Genomic DNA, 24,750 nt, shown 5'->3' with positions numbered 1-24,750 from the left:
GTTGTGATGACGTCACAAGGTCACGTGACCTAGGTGGTGTTCGCATAGTGATGCGCAATCCACTTCTAGCAAAATAACGACCACGCCGATTGCAGACCCTTGGAACATGTCCCCCTCGAGCAAAGATGTCGAACAAGCCGCATAAACAAAAACGCCCGTTTCATTACATCGCAGTACTCAAGAAATACCAGCGTAACATTACTAAAACGATCCCTCGGCCTTCAAACGCTAGCAACTCGCCGTGTTATTTCCCGTCTATGCCTCTTTCACTCTTTCTTTTACCGCTCACCAAGACATTTGTTGCTGCAGCCGCCCCCACGTACGTCATCCCGCCTAAACCACAGTAACCCAATCGCACGCATTAAAACCAGCTTCTCCGCAATGAGCAGTTCATTTTTTCCCGACGCCATAGTGCTCTGGAATGGCCTTACCGACAACATAATAACATGCTCCGACCGCCGCCTTTTCCGCGAGAAACTGGCTAATCACTTCTCATAAACATCATTCATACTGCGACACCGAAGTGCCAACTATTCCTTGTTTTCTTTTCGTATGTTTATTTCTCGTTTTTAGTTTGTATATTATTGTGCTCTTTTTGTACCCCGTATATTTTTCCCCCTTTCTTTTTTTTTGTGTTCTCTACCACTACCCTCCAACCTGTATGTACGCCCCCCCTTATGTAATGCCTTCGGGCCTTTAAGGGACAAATAAATGAAATGAAATGAAAGAAAGCACGATTTTTCAACGCGCACTGCCACGTCCCCGTTAACGGCAGGGCGGATTTCAAACAGGCATCTACTGCGCGTGCGCAGCCGAGTTCAAACTGCACGCGAGCTCAATCGAGCTGATGGGCAGTGGAACAGAATCCCATAGAGAGCATTCACTGACGTCACAGCGGCCGGAATTCTGTAGTCTGTGGAGCACTGCGAAAGGGTCTGTGGGCGTGTCTAGCGAGACTATCATCTCCTATCTCCGACCTGCACTGCTGCAGCTACGCACTGGACAAAATGTCGCCCGTGACGTCACGTGACTACCCCCTATACCATAGGGGCGTAGGATGGTCATCTGCTAGCGTCAGAAAAAGCCACCGACCAGTGTGACGGCAATCATCCTGCCGACACACGTCAATCAACAAATCGACAAATCACCCACGCTTGCTACGCGTAGCCTCTCATTGTGTCGACACAAGCGTGTTGTCACGCGCCGATTGCGACGGCGTCGAAGAAGTCGGAGGACACCGAACAAGCGGCGGAGTCTGCCATTCACGGCAGCGAAACGTTACTTTTCTACACTCCCCCCCCCCTCCCCCCCTGCCACGACCGGATGGCGATGACGCACGCACACGTTATGCAAAGCGACGAGGCGGGCACAAGATACGCTCGCGTCCACCAGAGACAGCCGAGCATGCAACCGCACACTGCGGCTTCCGCGCGGTGCCCGAGGGCGAATCATCCGGAAGCTATAGGCGGAACCGGAAGACGGAGGGGGGAAGCAACGACGGCCGGATACGCTACAGCGGCGGATACGCGACCAAGGAGTCGTTGTAGCGTACAGTTGTTTGCGGCGAGCAGCACGTCCCTCGGCGACAAACAATTCAAGGCCAATAACGGCCTGAATCAGCCCGGGCGGATACAGACGGACGCCGCAGCTACAAACCTGCACGTCCGCTTCCGAGTCACACACGTCCAGGAAGTTTCGTTCAGAGATTAGAGAAATCGGAGTAGATTTTCCTGTCTCGTTGATAACTGCGCCCGAGAGAGGATGGTTGAATCGGGGCGTTTACACCGACCCGACCACAGCTATCGCTTTGGTCTGTCGCTTTGGAATGAACTCGTATTCGTAGGCCGCTAGTTGACAAGTAAATCGGCTACAAATAACTGCGAATTCAGGAGGTCGCATGAGGACCACATAAGACTCGTGTTTTAAACTGTGCCACTGAATGACAAGGTTACCACACGTTAGCGTGCGATTACAAATGGGAGCTCCAGAGCAGTTAACAATGGCCACCGATCTGCGCAGTTCCCTAAACACCCACCGCGACGGCTCAGTGGTTACGGCGCTCGGCTTCTAACCCGAAAGATGCGGGTTCGATCCCGGCCGCGGCGTCCGAATTTCGATGCAGGCGAAATTCTAGAGGCCCTGAACTGTGCGATGTCAGTGCACGTTAGAGAACCCCAGGTGGTCGAAATTTCCGGAGCCCTTCACTATGGGGTCCCTCATAGCCTGAGTCGCTTTGGGACGTCAAGCCCTAATAAACCAAGTTCCCCTAAACGCACCAAACAGTTTACGCTACTTCACATATATTGAAAAAAAAAGGAAAGGGCGCACTTTGGGGCCTAAGAAATACCACGAGAACGTACTGAAAAAAAAAATTGAACAAAGCAAATCCACGTGCTGTCAATGCTCCAAAGAGAACACGCCATAGAGCGCGATAACCGTACCACCAAGTACCCTGCCTTTTCTGCCTTGAGAAGCGAAGGCCAAGGTGGGGAACTCACCAAAATCTCCCTCACCCATCATAACAAGGCACAGCCTGCACGGACTACTGCGCGGAGCCGTAAACAAAGTTTGTCGTCTCGCTTCTGGAAAGAGCATCGCGTGCTGAACCGACTGAACGCGTTGAGAGAAATTACACACTCCGCGCACGACTGCCAAGGCTGGCACTACTCACGTTAGCGGCCTGACCAGCAAGGCCGCCGCCGCGAGAGGGGAATTTCCCGCAAGCGCCGGACCCTGCAATGACCACGCCGCTTCCCGGTAGAGGGGGGTCACGAGCGGACGCTGACCCCGCGCTCCCTCCCGCATGCCGCTGCAGTGGGGTGAAGCGACCGGAACACCCGCAGGGGCGCCATTCCGGCAGCCGACGACGACGAGGATTTACCATCCGGGCCCCGGGCCTCATTTCGGGAGAAAGATTATTGCACCGCGAAAAGACACATTTTCCGAAGCAGCACGCGAGGGCATCGTCGGGTCCAGTATCGCCCTGACCGCGCTGGAATGCCTTCCGCCTATAATGACTCGGGGACGTCCGCCATTCATTCTGTTGCCGGGAAGCACGCGCTCCAGGGGTGGGGGAAGCGAGGTTGGCGGCTGGGTTGTAACAAAGTCAGTCGCACACTCGGCACGGTTCGTCCTCGGGGTGAAAGTGAAGAGGAATGCTGTCCCCTCCTTCGAGGAGTCCGGAGCTGTGACTCACCGCGTAGATGTTATCCTTATCAGAAGACAGAGCTCCTCTCATCGGATGGCCTCGAAGCATGTACAGGGTGTTTCGCCCAATATTTTCCACATTTTTTTTTTTAAATATAGACTTTCTTCTGAGTTAGAACAGCACTTTCTTCGGACTGTCAGGGGTGTAGTACATCAGAATGTAGCTAAGACACTAAAACTTTGTAGGGGACTAGTTGGTCGTGCATACTGAGACTGGGGAGCGCTGGGTTCTAGGCAACGGAACAACACACGCAAAGGAAAAGCATTCATGTCTGCGCTGGTGTCTCGTGTTGCTCCTTTGTGTGTTCCCTTGTCTAGAACCTAGCGCTCCCCAGTCTCAGTAAGCTGACACGTTAACTATAAGGCTTGGTAAGTAAAACTGTATTTCACTTTTTAACGATTACTGTTAAGCTCCTTAATTTTTAGCCGCCGCGGTGGCTCAGTGGTTGTGGCGCTCGGCTGCTGACCCGAGAGACGCGGGTTCGATCCCGGCCGCGGCGGTGGAATTTCGATAGAGGCCCGTGTACTGTGCGATGTCAGTGCACGTTAAAGAATCCCAGGTGGTGGAAATTATCTGGAGCCCTTCACTACAGCGTCCCTCACAGCCTGAGTCGCCTTGGGACGTTAAACCCCATAAACCAACCAACCTTAATTTTGAGAGGCGTGTAGCCCACCGTAAGTGATATCCATATCAGTTTTTAAAATTTCAAAAACGCGGTTACCCTCAGCGCTCTGGCCCAACTCGCTACCTCGCGCCAAAATACACGCGCTTCCGGGATGCTGGCAGGCAAAGCAACCTCTCCAGTGCACACAACCAGTTGAAATATCCGAAATTTGTTGGGCCATACATAGCGCCAACGGTAAACAGTTTCAAAATTCCAAAAACTGATATGGATATTACTTCAGTGGGTTACACACCTTTACGTAATTAAGAAGCCCAACAGTAATAGTTCGAAATTAAATATTCATTATTAGTTAACCAACCTGCCTTGGTTGTACTGCGATGTACCACACCGCTGCCAATGCAATGCCGGATAAAGCGCTCTTGCAACTCAAAAAGGCTAGATTAAAAAAACTAGGCAAAGTCTTAGGTGAAACACCCTGTATACGGGGAATAAGCTAGCGACAGGTGTTGGTGAGGCGAATACGCCATTGCACCGTTTCGACAACTGGCCTCTAAACACTATTTCCAAAGCAGGTGACAGCCGAGCAGGGCTATACCCTCTCTCCTAATGGAGAAGGAATGTCACGAATAACGACTGGCTTGCCGCTAGCTCCTCGCGCTCTAGCGTTTTGTCGCCAGCGCAAGGGGGCGCAAACGCAGTCTGTGAACTAGTTTGTTTTGTTTTTTGTTTTTTTTTTTGCGGAAAAAAACTTTGCGGAAAAGTTGACAAGTTCCGCTACCTGTAACGCCACTTTGAAAGTCGTAAACACAGTACAGATGCTGACATTGAAAACGGAACAGTCGAACAAAGGAACACGAACAAAAAAGACGTTTATGAAGGCTGAATAGTCACTCCATTGGTTTCCAGAACTGGCACGCAAAACGGCCCGGAGTGCGGAAATAACGCGGATCGTCGCGACATCTGTTGACGCAGATATGAACGCATACAGACTAAGTGGATTAGGGCAGATCGGGAAAAGGATGTTTACTCGCTCCTCCGGCTATCACTTCCAGGCGACACTGATTACAACCTAGCCTCGTTAAAAGAAAGACCGGGTCACATCAGTCGGGAAAGTTGGTGCTGCTGGGATGCCGGAGAAAAGCTATAAGACCCTTGAACAACAGTTTGGTAAAGTTAAACTGCGATAAACAAATGCAAATTAAATCAGTTCGCCGGATCTCACACGGGACTGCCGAGTCATACGTACCTTTCGGCAGTGGCGCCACAGTGATGGCCGGTCAACCCAGCGTCCGAGATTCGCGCCATTGCCCGCACTAACATGCACATACGTCTTAAAAATCCGTTCTCTTCCGAAACATCTCTGCCATCCGGTTGTCACCAAGTGCCCATCTAAAAGATTATTCATCAACAAACCACATTCTATCAGACCATTACTATTGCGCTTTGAAGACAAATGTGAAGAGCTAACAGTACTAGACTGCTTACCGAATATTGCACAAAGGAATGAACATTTACCACCATGGTACAGCCTGCCTTCAGTGTGTGACCTCACAATGACACATTTAGATAAAAAGCAAACGCCAAATGAGTACATATTACAGGAATTCTTTGCACTACAAGAAAAGTATGACACTTACATTGAATTTTATACCGATGGCTCAAAAACAGAAAGTCACGTTGGAAGTGCAGTAATCCAAGGAAAAAATAAACAGATAATGCGACTACCAGACTGCGCATCGGTTTTTACTGCTGAGTGTTATGCCATCTTTGTAGCTGTAGATAAAATAGTAAGAGAGAATATCAAAAATAGCATCATTTACACCGATTCCCTGAGTATGCTTAAAGCACTGCACTCCAGAAATGCAGCTGAACCTATAATAGGAAACATCATACATAACATAGTTAAAATCACAAAACAAAATCATAACATTAAATTCTGCTGGGTTCCTAGCCATGTTGGAATTGTAGGTAATGAGAAAGCAGATGTATGCGCTGCACAAGCCCGGAATGGCCAAATAAAGCAAGTGAACATACCGCACAGAGACTGTTTAAAGTTTATATACAGTAAACTCAAAAGTAAGTGGCAGGCTGCATGGCAAGAGCACGTAAACAACAAACTACATTCTGTGAAACCAATTTTAGGGGAATGGCAATCATGTAGGCATCAAGAACGTTTTACCGAAGTTATTTTATGTCGACTCCGCATTGGACACACCCACCTCACGCACAGCTTTCTACTAACCAAACAGAACAAACCTCTTTGTGACATGTGTGGTGCTGAACACACGGTGAACCACATTTTAATTTCATGTATCAAACTAGAAGAACTAAGAAAAAAATATTTTACAACATTTTACAGGGAAAGCATCCCATTACACCCCATGCTACTCTTAGGTGATCAAGCACTGGTTGACATTTCATGTATTTTTAGGTTTCTCAAGGAAGCCAACTTTTTAAACAAACTCTAAGTATTTTTAAAAAAGCTTCACCATTAACAAAAACTCTAACCTTGTGTTTGGCGCATCATAGCCTCAGTTGCTTTTGCGCCAATAAAATCAATATAACTAACTAACTAAAGGGAACAACTTCGCCTTTGCACGGGGCGGCGAAATTTCCGGGCAGCACTCAGGTAGGGCTTTGTTGGTGACTCAGCGGTATGCAGACGCAAGTCGCCGGAATGTGTGACGTAGGGAAGAAGAGAGAAATATTAAGCGCACGTGCGAATACCGACGCGACTGCCGCGGGTTTTGTCGCCGCCGCGAGAAGCGACGCGCGTGAGTGCTTTCCGTCGTCGCGTTGTTTACCCGCGAGATCGAGAGACGGTCGTCTTGCTCTTTTCTCTGCCTCAGTTTCGCATCGCCGTCTCCATCAATTCTCGTCAAAACAGAGAAAGGGCGAGGTGATAACGCATTCTTGCCCAAGAGCGGGAAAAAAACGGGCCGGCCGAGCGTCGCGGCGTGGACGTTCGATTGCGGTGTTCCAGGAAGTTCCCGTCCAGCGCCGACGTCGACGTGACGCGGGCGGAAATGGCAGCTCGGCGGGTCGCACGCCGCCTCCTTAGCTGGCATCAAGGCACCCTACGCCTCCTCCGCAATGGGCGCTGGGCCGCCAGAATCTCGTCGCACTCAGTGGGACTCGTTATAACGAAACCGTTTGTAGTGAGCTCTCGTTACAACGAAAAACCGGTTGATTGCACTGCTTATGGGAAAAAAATATAGAGCGAAGCTTACCGGCTTAGCGCATTCATCAGCGAAGTCTGGTCTGGCCACCCGCCGTCTCCCATCCTCTCTCTCTTCCCCTCTATCTGATATTCCATAAACGTGGAGGGTGATTCCGCCCCACTACTTTGTCACTGAACTCAACTTAATTCAAATAACTTCAATTCGATAAATTACATCAATTTATCTAGTAATTAAGGGCTGACGCTGTACATTCCATCGTACAAAGCAGGCGTATATCGCTTAACCATAGCTGTAATAGGAATTCGGTGTAAACGAAGAAACGCACCTCTGGCCTCCTCCTCCCGCTGCCCTCAGGGACACCCGTCCACAAGATCACCCGAGTTACGCTAGCGAGCCACTAAATGGTGGGTCACCGGGACGCGCACTCTTCAAATAGCCGACTACATTGCGATAGTCTGCCTTCGGTGAGTCGATGTCAGCTCGCAGTTTCGCGCGGGGACCTATCAAGTTAGTCTCTGCACACCTTCTTACCCTATTGCGTCCATACAGCCCCCGTGGAAAGTATACAGCCCGAGGAGCTCGCTTCTAATCTGTTTAGCGTGGTTCCCTAGCACATCTATCAGTACAAACGTTGGGAGGATTGAGGACGCAAAGCCATTCCTATTTCGAGAGATTACGGTCGCTGAGGATGCATTACGAGACACGGTGCGGACCTCGCAAGCAAACCCCTTGGGCTGTGGACTTTTGACGAGGGCTGTACCCCATGAATACCACAGCCTCTGAAACTCTAGCAAGCAGAGTTCGGTTTATCGGCGTTAATCAAAGCACCGCATTCACTCAGCTAAAGGCAGCACATTTTGTTTCTCACAGTGTTGGTGGAGCGCGGCCCTTAAACGAAAGCGATATTTTTTTCTGTCCGAATTATATTCCGGAGAAACTACAAGACTGTCTCTACAGCCCGATGCTAATCTGGAGAGAGGGCGCGGATATGCTTAAGGTTAATCATCGTTATCACCGATGCTCACGCCTCGTTTCTCACCACCCTCGCAAACGAAGCCATCTTAGGTTCCACTCGCCGTACTCGAAATTTGCGCAATTTTAATACTTTTTAAAACAGTCTCCGGAGACACCGCGCACGCCCCGAAGTTCAAAAACCACAAGCAGACCAGCTAAAGTGACGCTATTTCTAGCCGCCCCGTCGGCGTCACTTAATGGTCGGCCGTTGCCATTCAAACAGGCGTCTTAATTCCGTTTAAAATAGCACACGGCTGCACAGCGGCGTTTCCTGGAAGGTGATGACAGTAGCAGGCAGCTGTCATCTGGCAGCTCCTGAGAGAGTCTGCCGTGCAAGGAAATTTAAACGCAAGTGAAGCACAGTTGCTGTTATAGTGGTCTTAGCAGATTTTTCTTTCTAACGCGTCAGCGTTCTCCGGAAAATCCGGCATCTGTGTTGTCGCCACTGTGAGCGATAAATCGCGAGCATGGCTCTGGCAGGTGGTCCCCAGAGAGCAACCTATAGGAGGCAGTTGGTCCGCCTAGGTCACGTGACCTCGCGACGTCATCACAACCTGCCCACCGGATAGTGAGCGAACTGACCACCATGGAAGGTGGCAGTTAAATTAATGATCGGTCGCTCGGGATGATCAACCTGGGCCGCACAAGGCCCACCCCTGGGAGCAGCTGCCATCGCAGGACAGTGGCGCATCGGTTAACCGCTGCACCACTGCGCCGGGAGGGGTACGAGGACTCCCTGAGATCTATATTTATTTATTTATTTATTTATTTATTGGAAAGACCTGCAGCGCCCGTAGGCATTATTGCAGTGGGATGAGGATACATAACAGAAGAATAGGCCAGAAAAAAAAGAGAAAGAAAAAAAAAAGCAATACAACAAGGCATGACACAGCAAGTACAAAATGAATGGAATATGAAACAACAAAAATACATGACGAAAAAAAGAAAGCAAAAAAAAAAGCCAACTGCGCACTCATACATCCGACAGCAACGCGCGGAACATAGGTTCGGAACGGCACTCAACAATTTCATGGGGCAGGCGATTCCAGTCATGAATGGTAGATGGGAAAAATGCGTTTTGATAAGTGTTAGTTTTGCATTTAATTTCTCTAATCTTCCATCCATGGTCAAGTCTGTTTGACCTGACATGCGGTGGAAGCAAATAATTTTCTTTATTTTTATTTTTAGGTGAAAGATTTTATACAGCATTTCTAACCGGGAGTTCGTACGGCGTTTCCGTAACAGCTCCCATCGCAGCGTTAGTTTAATGTTAGTAACACTGCTGTTAAAATCATAATTACTTGAGACAAACCGAATGAGACAAATGAATGTAAAGTAGAGAATGACCTTTTGTATATATGGGAATTAACCCATTACGCTATCACCTCATACCCTTAGGGCGGAGTTTAACTGTCCCCTGCAGTTTTTTTTTTTTTTTCGTACAGTCCGCACACAATCTGGGAGGAAGGGGACGGTAGCATACACGAGATCGGCCCTCAGTCGAATGTAAACGGCATTTTTCTCGAGTACGTGCGTCCCTATGAAAGTAGGCATAGAAACTTCCATGCGCACGCGATATCAAAATCAGTTGCGAGTCAAAGGCGAAAGCAGTGGGAATAAGCTCCTCACGGAAAGTTACAGCTGACTGTGAAACCCTATAGAACCTATTATGCCATTTCCCAAGTCAATGCAGCTGCCTGCACGGTTCTCCCAAGCAAAGTAAAAGCGACATAAAGCACTGGTTATCTTTAATGGACACCTCACGCCACCGTATCTCCAAGTCTATAGCTTCGATTTTCCACCGTGGTTGCAATCTCGTCACCACGCTTGCGAGAGAACATGGGTTTCGAAGACGATCTGCATGTACAGTGCGCCGGTCTCGACAGCGGCAGGGCTTCGTCAGAACGTGGCGCCCCCCATCCTGAGCGGCAAGTTTCGGAACCCGGGGTGGTGGGGGAAGGGCCTCTTACCTTTGCCTACGAATGTACAGGTATTAAAGGATAAAGACGCTACCACCCTTCACAACAACAGACATTATCTCGTCTTTAACGACCACTAACTTCCTGCTGAGGCAATTAAAGGCAGCAAGAAAATTATTGTGCAGCCTTCCGCAAACAGTCAGATGTGGCGGGTTCAGTTAAAGTGCGATGTGGCCTGGAGGCTAATTTTATAAATTTCTTATTTAAAGGAACTTCACCCAGGCGAATCCGCCACTATTGCTAGTGCGACGGTCCCGAGAAGCGAGAAATAAGCCTCTCTTTACATCTTAACCCACCAATCAGGCGCCTCAACCGGACGACGTCTAGACAATATCTAGTAACACGTTGACAAAGGTTGCGTCAAGGACACACCACTAATTTAGCTTTGCTGGCCAACGCAAACAAGCGGGGAAAGCAATTAGCCAGACAGACACACCGAAGCCTATGAATAGACAGCTACCCCGGTGAAACAGTGGAATTCTACAGCCGCAATGACTCATCCCAGATAGAACCGGTGTTCAGATAGCCAGGGGGCTTGGAGACAGAGTTAAGCCGGTCATAGGGCGCACTGACGCCCCCTTTCACTCACTGATAAGAGCTGTGACGCATACACCGATAACGAAGCATAGCAGGACAATGTAAAACAAGGAAAAAGCGAAAGTAAGTGAGGCTGACGTCGCTTGCAATTTAGTGCAAGCACCGCGAAAAGCAAGCAGACTGGCACAACAGTGCAACTGCAATGCGAACTGTGGACAATCAGTGGCAAACTGCAGGCAGACATTTGAGGGATAATGCTAAGAAAAAGAAAATAAAAAAACGCAGACACATACCAGCGACCTATTTTGGCGGTAGTAACGCTGCCGATGGCAGCGCTACTGGTTGCATAGTGGCAGACTGCTTTTCTGAGAACGCTGGAAGATATGATGAAGCAAAATTAAATCGTGCAAGAAACGGTGACTACACGCAAGGGGAAAAAAAGGTTAGGGCGTCTGAAGCTTTAGTCCCATTCACAAAACACACAGTATATCGACTGCAGGCGGAGTTGCCCCAACCAATGAGCCTCAAAGTTTTCACGCAGCGCGGCGCAACCATCGGCTCCGGCCTGACTGTATTTGCCAGTTTAAAATAGGCACTCCTGTCAAGCCCGCGAGTTCTACCCTCGCTGATGTGATCATAGGAGAATATCCACAATAATATGCCAATATCCGACTGCAGGCTATCCCTTTTTCAACCCCCACCCTTTCCACACACACACACACACACACACACACACAAAACGGGGCCTAATCTCGCATAGTTTCGGTTTCAAAGCTTCGTCGTGCTTAGCCCGCTGACGAGTTATGAAATGCCATGAGAGCGACGACACGAGTGACTCACTCGCCATTGTTCCCCAGGCCTGCTCTCTTCCTGCCATTAAGCATTACTCTCCCCCCCCCTTCCCCCCTTCATTATTTTCGGTTCCATGCCTCGCTGCATACTCCGCAAACCAATTCAGAGGAATTTAGTTAAAGGGCCTCCGAGCGGTATTCCTAAGGAAGTAAAGACGCAGCTCCACGAATGTCATCCAGCAAGAACTTTTTTTAATGCGCTTCGCAGAAACTGCTTCATCTGCACTCCAAATTTGGTTTTCGGCCTGTTGGCGCCTTTCACTCTCTTCTCGCCACTTTTTGCACGCTCAAAGGTCGGCACTCCTCCGCCGGCTTCCGACGCGCGCGGGAATTCCCCGCAGGGGGAAGAAACACCAGCCACTAGGGGCTATGCTAATTATATTGTTGTTGAAATACATCATATTAAAACGTCCAATTTCGTCCAAGCACGATAATTACGAAGTGCAGTTAGGTGACATTATGGTCCACAAAATTTTAAATATTTCATTCAGCCGAGCAAAAACATTTAAGTGCGAAGAAACACGGACATACGAAGAAACGACACACACACGAGTGACACACACAGCATAGCTCGATAGTTCAGCTCTTTCGGAATTCAACGGCACAATATTAATTGGAATCGCACCATGAAATTAAGCATAATAAAATCTTCCAGAAGGCTACTGATGTTGGCAAAAAACACGAAGCTGAGAAAATAGCATTTGGAGTGCACGCGCCAGCCATTCGGAGGTCGTTGTAGAGTCATCAAGAAATAGCAGAAAGCGGACGTTTTAAAAATATTACACAGTAGCGAGTAATATCAGCACTGAAGAAGGGGCCAAGCTCCAACCAACCAACCAACCAAGATGGCCAAGATGGCGGCTACTGATGACGCAGTCGTGGGTAGCGACGTATGGAAAGTCCTGCCGCATTTCACTCCGAAATCGCTATTTCTGGGCTTCGTAGGCCCGAAATATGCCGATAGTTTATTAGGTGGAGATGGAATGTGGACCTTGCAACTTTTTAGCCAGGAACGTTACAGTGTATTGATCCCAAATATGCCATTTTTGCGAAATCGAAATTTTTGCTTTTGTTATCATTTCGACACCCGCGTCTCCCCTAACAGAACCGTTTTCCATGATGAAACACAGCACCTGTTAATCGCAAGTCTAGTTCGACAATATAACACAAAAGCTTCAGGGCGCTCTGAAATTTGCGGCTTCTTCCATTTATAAGCACAACAACGGGCAACATGTCTGACCGCACACCATGCATGCGCCCCACTGTCCACCCAGGCGCATCCATTTCTTCCTTTCTTTCTCTCTTCTTTTCCTCTCTTTTTCGAATCGAAATTCAGAGATGTCTTTCTGGTATCCGCCTTCGCCCCATGGCCTCTATGCATACCAGTGAAGGTCGCCAGAAGAAATGCGTAGCTGCGGAGCGGCTCAAGGTATACAAAAGGTTCCGCATGTCTACAGACAGTGCAGTCGCGCCCGTGCACAGCCGTCAGTGCAGCATATATTCATCGAATGTTTTTTTTTTTTCGTTCGCAGTCAATGTGCCATCCGAAATTCCTGCGAGAAATGTCATGGGGGCAGGCCTTACACCCCATTGCCCAGCATGTCTCGGCGAGGCTTGACGCCTAAATGGAAACGGCTGTTCCCCCGATTCTAACCTTGAGGGAGTACTACAACAAGACCACTCACAGACGCCCCTAAACTCCGTTTCATACATCAGGTGCAACGCATTTAAAGGTACGGAAGTACTCTACTTGGAAAAAAAAAAGGGGGGGGAGGCGTGCTACTCCACGATTCCTTTGAGGCCGACTGGTCTATAAAACATGAGAAAGGGACAGACTGTTGCCAGCTATAAGAGCGCGTTTAATCACGCTTCTGACAGCTTTATCAACTGCATATGCAGTAAGTCTGCAGCCAAGGCATTTATTATTTTTCGATCACCACAAGGAATGCGCACTACTTTTTGATTCCGGATGTAGGTAAAGCAAACAAGAGCGCTATACCTCTGACAGCGTTGTACCTGACATATGAAACGGGAGCACCCAGCAGCATCCTAGTCGCGACTGAATTATCCACACACGCGTCTGTATGACAGTACCGCGTAACAGAACAAGACGCAGGTCCCTCAGTGAAAGCTAAAGCCGGAAAGAACTGGAGTTAACTGGCCTTTTCCAGCAGAGCTCAGCCGAGTACTAACGTATACCGTCTTTTCGCGTCCTTTTCCACTGCTGACGTACAGCTTTGATTCTGCACTAATGGCAGCGCAAGTCACTTGCAGCAGGGAATCATTACGATTACACTCGGCTTCCGCTGTAGAAAACAGCCAACAACTCCACGACGTCACCGAGACGTCAGCAAAAAATGCGGCTGCACGTAATACCGCGGACTCGCCCGACCTATCCACCACCGCGCCAGACGCGCGTCAGCGTCCCAGTCGAGACTTATGAGCCAGGTCAACCTACGACGTCAGAGCTCTCGTTCGACCGTCACGCAGGATGCCAGGCGTCACGCTTAAATACCGGGCAAGCCACTACTTAGCTGAGGCCGTTGAATGTCGCAACGTGTTATTAACTTCGGCTAGAGCTGCTCGCACGACTGAACTAACAGATGCGGCCAGTTTGAGCCGGCTAGGTTCCCCAACGGCAATTCTTCGCCGACGGTCACACGCTGCGCATCGTACTGAGACCGGCCGCGGCAACAGCTCTCACGTGACGTGACGTCACGTGCCGTCTCAGCGTGGGGTCACGAGGGAGCTGTTCCCGCGGCGTAAGCAAAACTGTTTATTCTAATCAAAACATACGAAATATTGCCTTGCATCTAAAAACACGCTGGTCACAACATCATCGACACATTCCGTGCAGCGTTTCTGTCGCGTTTAATCACGGGTTGCCTATGCGAACATCGAGCAACCTTGCGTGTCCCTCCGACCGAATTCGCTGGGTACGCGTTGCATGTGAAAGCACAGTGCGAAAATCGCACTGCGGCGTCACCGACTAGGCCGACTATTAAGGCGAAAGCCTTTAATGCCTCATACCGTCGTTAGCAGACGCGTCGGCAGCCGTGTCGACAGACGCGTCGGCAGATTTGTCCGCCTTTCGGCGTCACTGCTTAAAGGGCCACGGACCACCCCAGCTCAGCAGACACTCTCTACCTCTCTTTCAGCGAGCCTCCTCTCCTTCCACTCCCTCCTCGAAATTTTTCTCTCCCGCTCCTCGTCGAGTAGGCTCGGCAAGGCAAAATCACCCCTTCCTTCTCCGGTGTAAGCCGGAGGCGTGGTGTCTGTGGAGTGCGTCACAGGGCGACGTCATGGCCCCGCCTTCAATAGAATTCTTTTCTTGGTTTTTGCATTTTCTCCGCACACTGAACGATCGAGAGGCGCGATCGGCTCGACCACCTAGACTTGTTAGCGAGCGCATCCTTTCATACATCTGTTTGTCATTCCCAGTTAACGAGCCACCTTTTCATTTTCTTTTAGGCCTCCCCACCGTTTCACGAGCGGAGAGGCGGAAGTCGGTTGTGTTCGAAACACACGGCGAAGCGCGGACCCGGCAACCGCCCGTTTGCTTTTCTCCATGCGTGTTTGTGTTCTGTGTGTTTGTGTCTTTTCTCCGCTCCAAAGCATATGTCATTCATTGGAGTCAAGGCGTACGCAAGATGCACGAAAGATAAGCGGTATGTGTGCGGAGCGGTAAAGTGGGCGAGCGAGGGAAAGGCTCTGCTGCACTACTAATTAAAACCTTGTTTTGGGGGGCTCGCATAGAAGAAAAGAAACTGAGAAGGAAGCGCGCACGCAGAGCGTCTCGTGACGGGATCACGGCGGGGGGGGGGGGGAGGGGGAGGGGGGGGGCGAGCCAACTCCCTCAGTTTTACTGTTTTTTTACTTTTTATGGCTAGGGTTCAAGGCTGTCGCCGCACGCTCCCTCCGCAGTTTTTTTTTTTTTTGTTCCTTCATGCGGGTTTGTAGGCATGAGCCAGAACAGAAGGCGCTGCGGAAAGCGTTGTGCAGACGACGCGACGCCAAGGCTACGCCCAACCTTCTCCCGTCAGTCAGAACGATGCACCAATGGAGTGCCTTTAGCGAAAGTAGCCCCCCCTGACGTCAGCGGGGTGCAGAGTAGTGGGCCGGGCCCGTTTTTGAAGGAAGGAAAGAACGAACGGGCTTTGATTTGAATTTTCGCAGCTTTTCGGGGCGCGCATGGCTCTAGTATTTTGCAGAGGTTATCTTCGATGCCTCATCTATGCAGTGGGCTTGTTTTTCAAAAATGTCCGGACCCTGGTCAGTGGCCCTTTAAAAAGAAACTGCGCCGAGGGTGGGAATCGAACCAGGGCCTTTGGCATTTGAAGCGGAGACGCTACCACTCCGCCACGAAGGCTCAAGGTTCCAGCATGAATAAAGGCGCATCTAGTGAATGCATAGGTTTCATTAATAAAATAAAAGGAATGAAGTCAAGAAAAGGAAATAAAAATATAAATAAGAAAATATAACCAAAATAAAATAAAATATGCAAATAAAAAAATAAAAAACAATGAAATCAAGAAATGGAGCAAAAATAAAAAAATATGAAAAATAAAGAAGTAATTAAAAACAGTGGCGAGGAAACGCTTTCGCCTTGCAGCACTTTAGAGAGCCAAAGTGCCCCCTGAATTTTTTTTTTCGTTCTAGTCGCAGCATGTGAAACGGCCTAAGACGACCCGCCACGTCACGTAAGCACCCGCGGCTAACTTCGATGATGGCCTTTTACTATTACGCAGGGGAGTCTTTTTTTCTTCTCTTTTTCGACGGCCCTGCAGAGAGAAGTCGGTGTATTCACCGACAGCTGTTTACTACGCACGCGACTCCGCAACGACTCCCCTGCGCTGACGCGCGGGGTCGACCGGCGTCTAGAGAACACCTGGCGCCGGTCTGGCGCCCACTAAATTGGCACTGCGCGAAGGAGAAACAGGTGCGCGGCAAAAAGACCGCCACAACGAAACTGGTCTACGCACCAAAAGATCGCGGCTGCGCGACGGAAGCCGGTCCCGGAAATTATTCACACCCACCACCCACGAAATTGTTCAAACAGCAAAAAAAACAATAAAACGGCGCTTCCGAAAACGGCAGTGGCAACGGTTCGTGTAGACCTTCATTCATTCATTCATTCATTCATTCATTCATTCATTCATTCATTTTATTTCTACTTTTGCCATACAAATTACCAAAACACTGACTGAACCCATAGCCAGAGGCTGGTGTGGGGTTCAGAAACAAAATATATGAAGGCAATGACACAGCGCTTGTGAAAAATGAAAAGCACAAAATCACGGCGAAAGACCCAAATACATCATACAACAAGGAAAGAATAAAATAATGTGCATTTTACAGCAGAATGAAAAAAATCTTTCATGAACAACATGGTACAACAGACACAAACCGAAGACAACTGTCACATATGTCAAATAAGGCTCATAAAGTATGTTCGCAGTTCTCTATTTGTTTCATGAGACTGCTTTATTTCTGGGGGTAAAGCATTCCAAACCTTGGCTCCTGAAAACTGCACCAATCTTTCGCTGTAAACGTTATAATTCGGTGGTAGATTAAAGTCACTATGTGTAAGGTTTCTTGTGAGTCGAGAAGATGAGCGAAACAGGGAGGCATTGAAAGGTTGATTATATTTGACTATGTTGTTTACACACACCGCTATCTTTAAAGAGCGCAAAAGGTCAAAAGGAAGGATATTTAATAGCTGGAAAAGTGGTTTACTTGGCTCGGTATACTTGCTTTGTGTTACAATTCGGATAGCCCGTTTTTGTAATCGCCTTAAACGCAGCGGCTGGTATCATCATCATCAGCCTGACTACGCCCACTGCATGGCACGTTTCCGTATTGGAATTTTATTGCTGAACTTATGGATAGCTACGGTAGCTGTGCAATCGTTATAAATATCGTCCAATATTTTCACATAACACTCTTCCTCACCCTGATTCCGCAATGCTTGCATGACTGCTGAGGTTTCCACTGAGTCAAATTCAGGGGTTGGTTATATTCTGCGCATTTTTCTACCACCTGATTGATAGCGTGAATGTGGTCTATTGTGGAGTATCCTTTACGAAAGCCTGCCTCATAGTCGGATACAACTTAAGAGCGAAGCGGCTTTTGGTTTGGTTTATGGGGTTTAACGTCCCAAAGCGACTCAGGCTATGAGAGACGCCGTAGTGGAGGGCTCCGGAAATTTCGACCACATGGGGTTCTTTAACGTGCACTGACATCGCACAGCACACGGGCCTCTAGAATTTCTCCTCCAAAGAAATTCAACCGCCGCGGCCGGGATCGAACCCGCGTCTTTCGGGACAGCAGCCGAGCACCATAGCCACTGAGCCACCGCGGCGGCGCAGGGAGGATGATAGGAGGGGACTATCCCCTTTCATCCGCCACTCCCTGCATTGTCGCCGCTTCGTTCTGGAGTCGCTCGTCCCTGTCCGTTCCCTCTGCGTCCTTGTTGTTTTTAGCGCTTCTGAAAATGTCAAATCTGCACCAACTAGCCCGATCCGCTACCCTTCTATCCTACCGTAGTGCTCGAGAAATTAACGCATACTATATATAGCTACGCTGCCCTCGATCAAAAAGGCCCTGTTACAATGAAGCCAGTAGATCACTCGAGTCCATAGAGTTTCTTACTATTACCTAGAGGGAAAGCTGGCAAGCCGTCTATGGGAGTTTGCATGGAGACCCCACGTGACCACCTCAGCCACCATGGGCGCTCAAAGCATCATGGGGCGGTGAGCTACTTGTTGCGGAACTGCAACTTTTGGCCAAAAAAATAATAAAAAATAAAGCTGTTTGATAACTACAAACGTCCTAACATTCAATATCTTGTCTAATTATTGCAACAAACGAGCAGAAAAGCATTTAAGTGCAAAGTTTGCCCAAAATAAGAGATGACTAGCTTTCCTATTGGCCAAGTGATGAACACTAAAAAAACTAATATTTCGTAGTGAACAGGCGCACTTTTAAAAGTAAATATGTTTTCAAAAAAAATTTTGTTGTTTAGATACTTTACGAGGTAAATTTTTAATGGCATTTCGGAAGAGTAAAACCTTTTATTGGCGTCGTGTGTCGTCGAGTTTTCACTACTATGGCTTTTGCACACTGCGCTCGCGCGAAAGTCGTCTGCGCACACACAAACAGCGTTTTCGGAATGAAATATCTCAGTAAAGCCACTCCGTGTTCCCGAAAAACTACGACTGTCCCGCAACAAGTAGCTCACCGCCCCATGATGCTTTGGGCGTCCATGGTGGCTGAAGTGCAGCGCCGCCAGCTTTCCCTCTAGGTAATAGTAAGAAACTCTATGCTCGAGTCCCGCGGGCGAACTGATTACGTAGACGCTTCCAGCAATCCCTGAATCCAGGGATCAACCTTGCCGTGTCTATGTGAGTGGGGGCACGGTTCGCCATCTCCCAAATCCTTTTCTGGTAGGTGTTCACTGCTATCCCTGCCCCAGCACCCGTCTCTGCTTCCCATGCTCGTACAACCTGCTCACTACAATACACTGACTATTTTACACCGCTTCTGCTCTGACCAGTCATTCTGCAAATGCCCTCAAATGAATGCCGGTCTTGCCCACTGTCTCTTCTACGGTCCTGTCGCTCTTCAGTCACCTTTTTATCTCTTCCATCATTCCCAATGATTGGAAGGCGAAGCACTTAATCTGGGATCTGAAACAGTGTTAATCGTACTGTTATTTTTACTACTAGTACTACCACTGCTACTGCTACTACTACTACTACTACTACTACTACTACTACTACTACAAGTACTACTACTACTACTACAAGTACTACTACTACTACTACAAGTACTACTACTACTACTACAAGTACTACTACTACTACTACAAGTACTACTACTACTACTACAAGTACTACTACTACTACAAGTACTACTACTACTACTACTACAAGTACTACTACTACTACCACTACTACTACTACTACTACAAGCACTACTACTACTGCTACTACTACCACTACCACTAATCTGTTCTCTGACAACAAAACTTGGGTAGGGCCTAGTTGGTACATGATGTTGTGAAGGTTAGTTGTTAGTGCGCTTGTGTGTGTCCCTGTGTCTTTCTTCGTGGTTCGTCCTTTGATTGCGCATGTTCTCTGACAGCAGGCTACTCCTCACAGCCCTTTCTTTCGCACGGCTCAACGCGACCACCTCGATGTTTCGGCGCAAACGTGCAATGCTACAGCCTGTGACCACAAGACACCGACGGTCGAAACCGCCGATAACTATACGGTCCAAAAAACTTTCCGCTCTCCAAGTACTTGCAGACTCGTCGAGAGCTTGGCCTCCGCTTAGGACGCTTTCACGGTTTGTGCGTTCACACGCGACCTACCGCGGTTGTCGAGGGCTAACAGCTTTGAGCGAGACATTACCGCCCACTTCAAGAACCGTTATCGGCGTTCGTCGCAGAAGTTGACGCTTCAGTTACAGTGTAACCGCACTCTGGCAGCGAGCCATTTCGCCTCGGCGACAACGATTCGACTAGACTGGAAATGATTTTCTGCAGAGTTGATACAAGTTCAATTGAAAGAAAATTTTTTTCACATGCTGTCATTTTTTTTCCCCCTCAGCGACTAATGGCGTGACCCGGACACGTTCTATTCTCACCTGTTCCATCGCCCAAGTTTGCGTGATACCCTTGAACACCTGGGCAGAACAGGGAGGTTTACGGATTGTCGCGCTACCTATGAGCAAGCTAATCAACAAACAGATCTGACGCTTCCTGACGCGAGAACAGCGGACGGTCAACTGCCTGTTGCATACCAACAGGCAGTGTAGCGAAAGCAGCGTTGCTAGGTTGCGGAAACACGTGAAGGCAGGCTGTCGGTGCTGGAGTATACCCCTGATTTGAGTTTTGCAGAAATGTGCAGGAACAGCACACAAACGTTCAACATTAGTTAAACTAGTTCACGATTGCTAACAACTAGAAACAGCGACACAACGAACTGTGCAAACGTAAACACTCCAGGCGAACATCGGCTCAGCTTCAACGCCGCGTACTAACAGCCGCCGTGCGGGGACCTACCCGTGACGTCAATAAGCACACGGCGCTTTTCGCAAGCCGACAAAGCGGCGTGACGACTTGTCACGTCACTGCAAGCTGACGTGAGACGCAAGACGCTGACGCACGTTCGAACAATAGCCAGCTCAATACCAAAGGTATTGTATCGTAAGACGCTCAGTACTTGAGATGCAAAACAGAAGTTCAGATCCTTAGTCTTTGTCGGCACATTTACTTGCTCTAGTTTCCAACTGTGCTCGCTGTTAGAACATGGATGTCACCTGCGACAATTAAAGCTACTGCACAGCCTTCCCAGCACAGACGAAATCTGTACGCGCAAGCGCCTGCAATGTCAGCATTATTGGACAGTCTTATCGTGGCAGTACGGGAACCGAAACGTCATTTTCGTTTTGTTTTTTGACTTGGTCAGAGACCCAATCTTTGCCTTCTAATAACGTCAGCACCGCACCAGTGTGCCCCAATTTAGGTTGGTTTAATTAGTTATTAGCTAATTTTATTTACTTATTAATTACTTAACATCCACAGGAAACAAAAGGTTTTTATTTCTCATTCGGCTTAAGAACACCGAACTCCGTATCATGCGGCTTTCGACGCCATTAATAATCGCAATCCGTTTGTCCTAAACACTAAACAAAAAGGTATAAAAAAAAGTGGAGTTAAGCTGCACTCCAGCGCAGCCCCTTTTAGAAAAGAGTGCGCTAGAGAACAATTACTCCCTTTTAAAGCGAAAGCCTTTAATGGCTCATACTGCCGTCCGTCAACAAAGTGTGTCACACGCGTTTAACTCCGAAACTAAAAAAGATAAAAGAAAACCAATCGCTGCTTCAGATAGAGGAGGAAGAAAATGAACCTAGAAGCCAAGTTTGATGACTGTATATTTATTAGTTAATTAATTACAGGCAAAAGTGTCGAAACAGCGCGGACGTCGATATAGCCACGGGCACGGTGGACGTCACATCCACCGGCAGTCGTCACGGTCTAGTGAAAGTTGTCGCAGAATTGTCAAAAAAACATCGGATTTGTGTCAAATTAGATGGGAAAATGTGTAATTAAGCGTAATTAACACTTAAGATCCCCGAAAGATCTATACTTTGGGTATCGATATAGCCACGGGAACGGTGTGACGTCACATCCACCGGACGTCGTCGCGGCATAGTGTCCTCGGCTTTCGCCTCTCGACACTTTAGTGGCCAAAGTGTCCCCGCAATTTTAACTCCCATATACGCGTATTGGTGTTTATAGTGCAGGAGACATTTCGACACTTCACGAAGCTTGTCAGGTATGGTTGCCCTGACAACGGATTTTTGCCAGCAGTATTTAAGAGGACACTCCAGAAAAAGAGCTGCTCCCACAAGATCATCACAACGCCTCCAATGAAGCTCCGACTCCACGGCGGCTTCCGACAAGGTCTGTGGAAAAAGGCTGCAAGGCCCTTTCCTTATCACACCGGCTTTATCTCCGCCCGAGCCGTCCAGCTTATCTCTAGGAGGAGCTGAAGGGTGCATCGGCGTGACGTCCACCGCTAAGCACTTTTTTTTTTTTTTTTTTTCGTTTAATCTCGGCACTCGTCGGTCACTCAGCTGAGCCGAGCCGTGGGATGCGTAGCAGCATCCCACTAAACGGCCGTTTTCAATTGTATTTTATTTCTTTTTTCGCCGCTCAACGTAGCCAGCTGTCGACATGAGCGCTTGGGGTCCAGGGGGTCAGAGAAGCTCGCCAAGCAGCGGATGACGCTGACGTATCTTCATTACGCCCTCCACTAGCTTCCTTCCAGCGGAGATAAAAAACGAACAGCTGTTGTCGGCGAAGAGGAGACCTCGAGCGAGATAACGAGCTAGCTAATAACGAACCTGGTCGAGACCGGAGGACGAACTACGCTCTCTTGCAAAAGCCAGAAGGCATCTCTCTACCCAAAGATGGCATCCGATCTTTCCGTTATCTAGGTTTCCAGCTTTAAAAAAAAAATACGTGATTTTATTTCATTTCGTTTATTCTCTAACAGCTTCACTCAAGCTGCATCTCATCCTCTAAGACGACTGCTTTCCTCCAGGTGATTATCGGCGGCGATCTCCGTTGAAAAGGTCGTTAGGTAATCGCTTCGGGACAAATAGGTCCATTTCGAGGGGCTTGAAAGCGCTCAATACAGATTGAAACGCGAGATTAGAATAGCGCGGAAGCCAGTCTTCTTTTCATATCGGTAGAATCAGGCCCGTGCTGTCGTCACCGGCAGAGCGCGGTGTTTCAAGATTAAGGGTACGTTCGTTCACACCGCCGGCTAGACGCATATACGAGGTCTGTTAGAAAAGTACCCGACTTTATTTTTTTTTTCGAACACCTGATGGGTATGAAACAAGCGCGCTTGCATCAGCCGACCTTGAACCTTCGTGCGCATGCACGAATTTTTTCCCGCCCGCCGATAGCGTCAGTCGCTGGGACGCAGCGTTTGAGTGAGGCAGTGCGCAGTGCTCTCGTCGGTTTTTGTTCCAAGGAAAATGGCGGAGCGACAGGAGCAGCGTTACTGCATCAAATTGTGCCACAAACTGGACGACAGCCAAGTGGCAACCGTTCGGAATATTCAGTACGGCTTTCGGTGAAGGTGCTATGAGCAGCACACAAATTAAAAAGTGGTGCAATTGGTTTAAAGACGGCCGCACACAGGTGGAGAGCGAGCCACGCTCCGGTCGGCCATCAACATGCCGAAATGAACGCTGTGGTGATGCGGGACCGTCGTGTGACTATCCGAGAAATTGCGGATGAGGTGGACACCAGCAATTTTTCTGAACATTCCATTATCACCGAAGATTTGGCCATGGAGAGAGTTGCGGCGAAATTCGTGCCGAAGCTGCTCACGGTGGACCAAAAGCAGCTTAAGCAGCTTCGTGTTGAAATCTCACAGAACGTGCTGAATTCCAGAAACAGTGACCCCGACTTCATCAACACCATAGTCACTGGTGACGAATATTGTGTGTACGGGTACGACCCGGAAACCAAATCCCAGTCGTCGTAGTGGAAGCATTCCACGTCGCCAAGACCAAAGAAGGCCCGCCAAGAGCGCAGCAATGTCAAAGTGATGTTGACTGCTTTCTTTGACTCCTTCTGAGTGGCACACCACGAGTACGCACTCTACAGGGTCAAACAATGACTAAATAGTACTACAGGGATGTCCTCCATCGCCTACGTGGTGCTGTGCGGCGCAAGAGGCAGGAGTTGAGGTCAACAAGAAATTGGCGCATTCATTACGACAATGCTCCAGCACATTCCTCGCACTTGATTCGGACTTTTTGGCGAAAAACCAGACTCCTGTAGTTCAACAGACTCCTTGCTCTCCTGATATGGCCCCCTGCGGCTTCTGGCTGTTTCCCAAAATAAACAGGCCATTGAAAGGAGCGCGATTTCAGACAAGAAAGGACATTATGGCTGGTGCGACAGCTGAGCTAAACTCCATTCCGAAAGGGGCCTTTTCGGAATACTTCCAACAATGGCAGCACCGCTGGGAGAAGTGTGTGGAGTCCCAAGGAGACTACTTTGAAGGTTATTAGGTTTCCAACGCTCCAGTTATGCCAGTTTTTTTTCTTCGACCAAAGGTCGGACACTTTTCTAACAGACCTCGTACATACGTGGTGCGACCGGCACTGATCGATTCGTTCGCTCGCATGCATGGTCAAAAAGAAAATCGTTAGGTTCACGTATTTTTGCAGCTCACTTTTACTCAGTTTGATTGTTAGGTTGCTTACTTTTGTTTTTATTGATCGTTTTTATGACATGAAGTTTCTGGGGACATGCTGACTGAGTGCACTCTGGTTTATCGGCCTTTCTGCAACGTAAAAATTCGGTCAATGTGGTCTAGAATTTAATCAGGCCTTGTGTGAAGGACAGTGATGGTTATGGGCATAGGATCATTCCTTATAGCGTTTGCTTTTCGGTGTCGAATAAACAGTTGGAAGACTGCGCCTGTGCTGTCGTTTCCGTTCCTCTTTCACCTGTCCTGTCTCATTTAGGCAGTCCTACTGTTTATCTCAAACAAGGATCACGAACGACCTTAAAGAATCGACCAAACGTGGTCGCCCGCCATTCGCGAGTAGGCGCACTGAACTCGACATGAAATCACCGTTTCGAGTAGCACCAGTGAGCTCTGTACCTTTCGGCACTTGATGACTCCTGCAGAACTTATTTCGGAGAAAACTGGTTCTCTCTCTCTTTTTTTTTTTTTTGCTTCGGGAAACTTGGGTTAACAAGTGACAACAAGCGCAAGAAGGAATGGTTGAAACAGGTATTCCCAGTGTGTCGCCT

At 48.6% G+C, this 24,750-nt stretch overlaps 1 protein-coding gene across 2 annotated transcripts in view; it reads right to left on the bottom strand.

Moving 5' to 3' along the window:
• The window catches only part of LOC149328433 (uncharacterized), a 98,511-nt gene that overhangs the window by 68,217 nt on the left and 5,544 nt on the right, over window positions 1-24,750 (bottom strand). Inside the window, exon 1 of one of the 2 annotated variants that reach the window (XM_089561987.1) lies at window positions 5,080-5,144. The exons of the other annotated variant lie outside the window; for it this stretch is intronic. The gene's annotated coding sequence lies outside the window, so the exon portion shown is untranslated. Of the gene's footprint in view, window positions 1-5,079; window positions 5,145-24,750 lie in introns of those variants that run through there. 2 annotated transcript variants of the gene reach the window in all.

Source organism: Amblyomma mixtum, chromosome 9, assembly GCF_055824585.1.
Source record: "Amblyomma mixtum isolate Tamu chromosome 9, ASM5582458v1, whole genome shotgun sequence".
In the NCBI taxonomy this organism is placed as follows: Eukaryota; Metazoa; Arthropoda; class Arachnida; order Ixodida; family Ixodidae; genus Amblyomma; species Amblyomma mixtum.
This window is presented reverse-complemented; position numbering and strand designations above follow the sequence as displayed.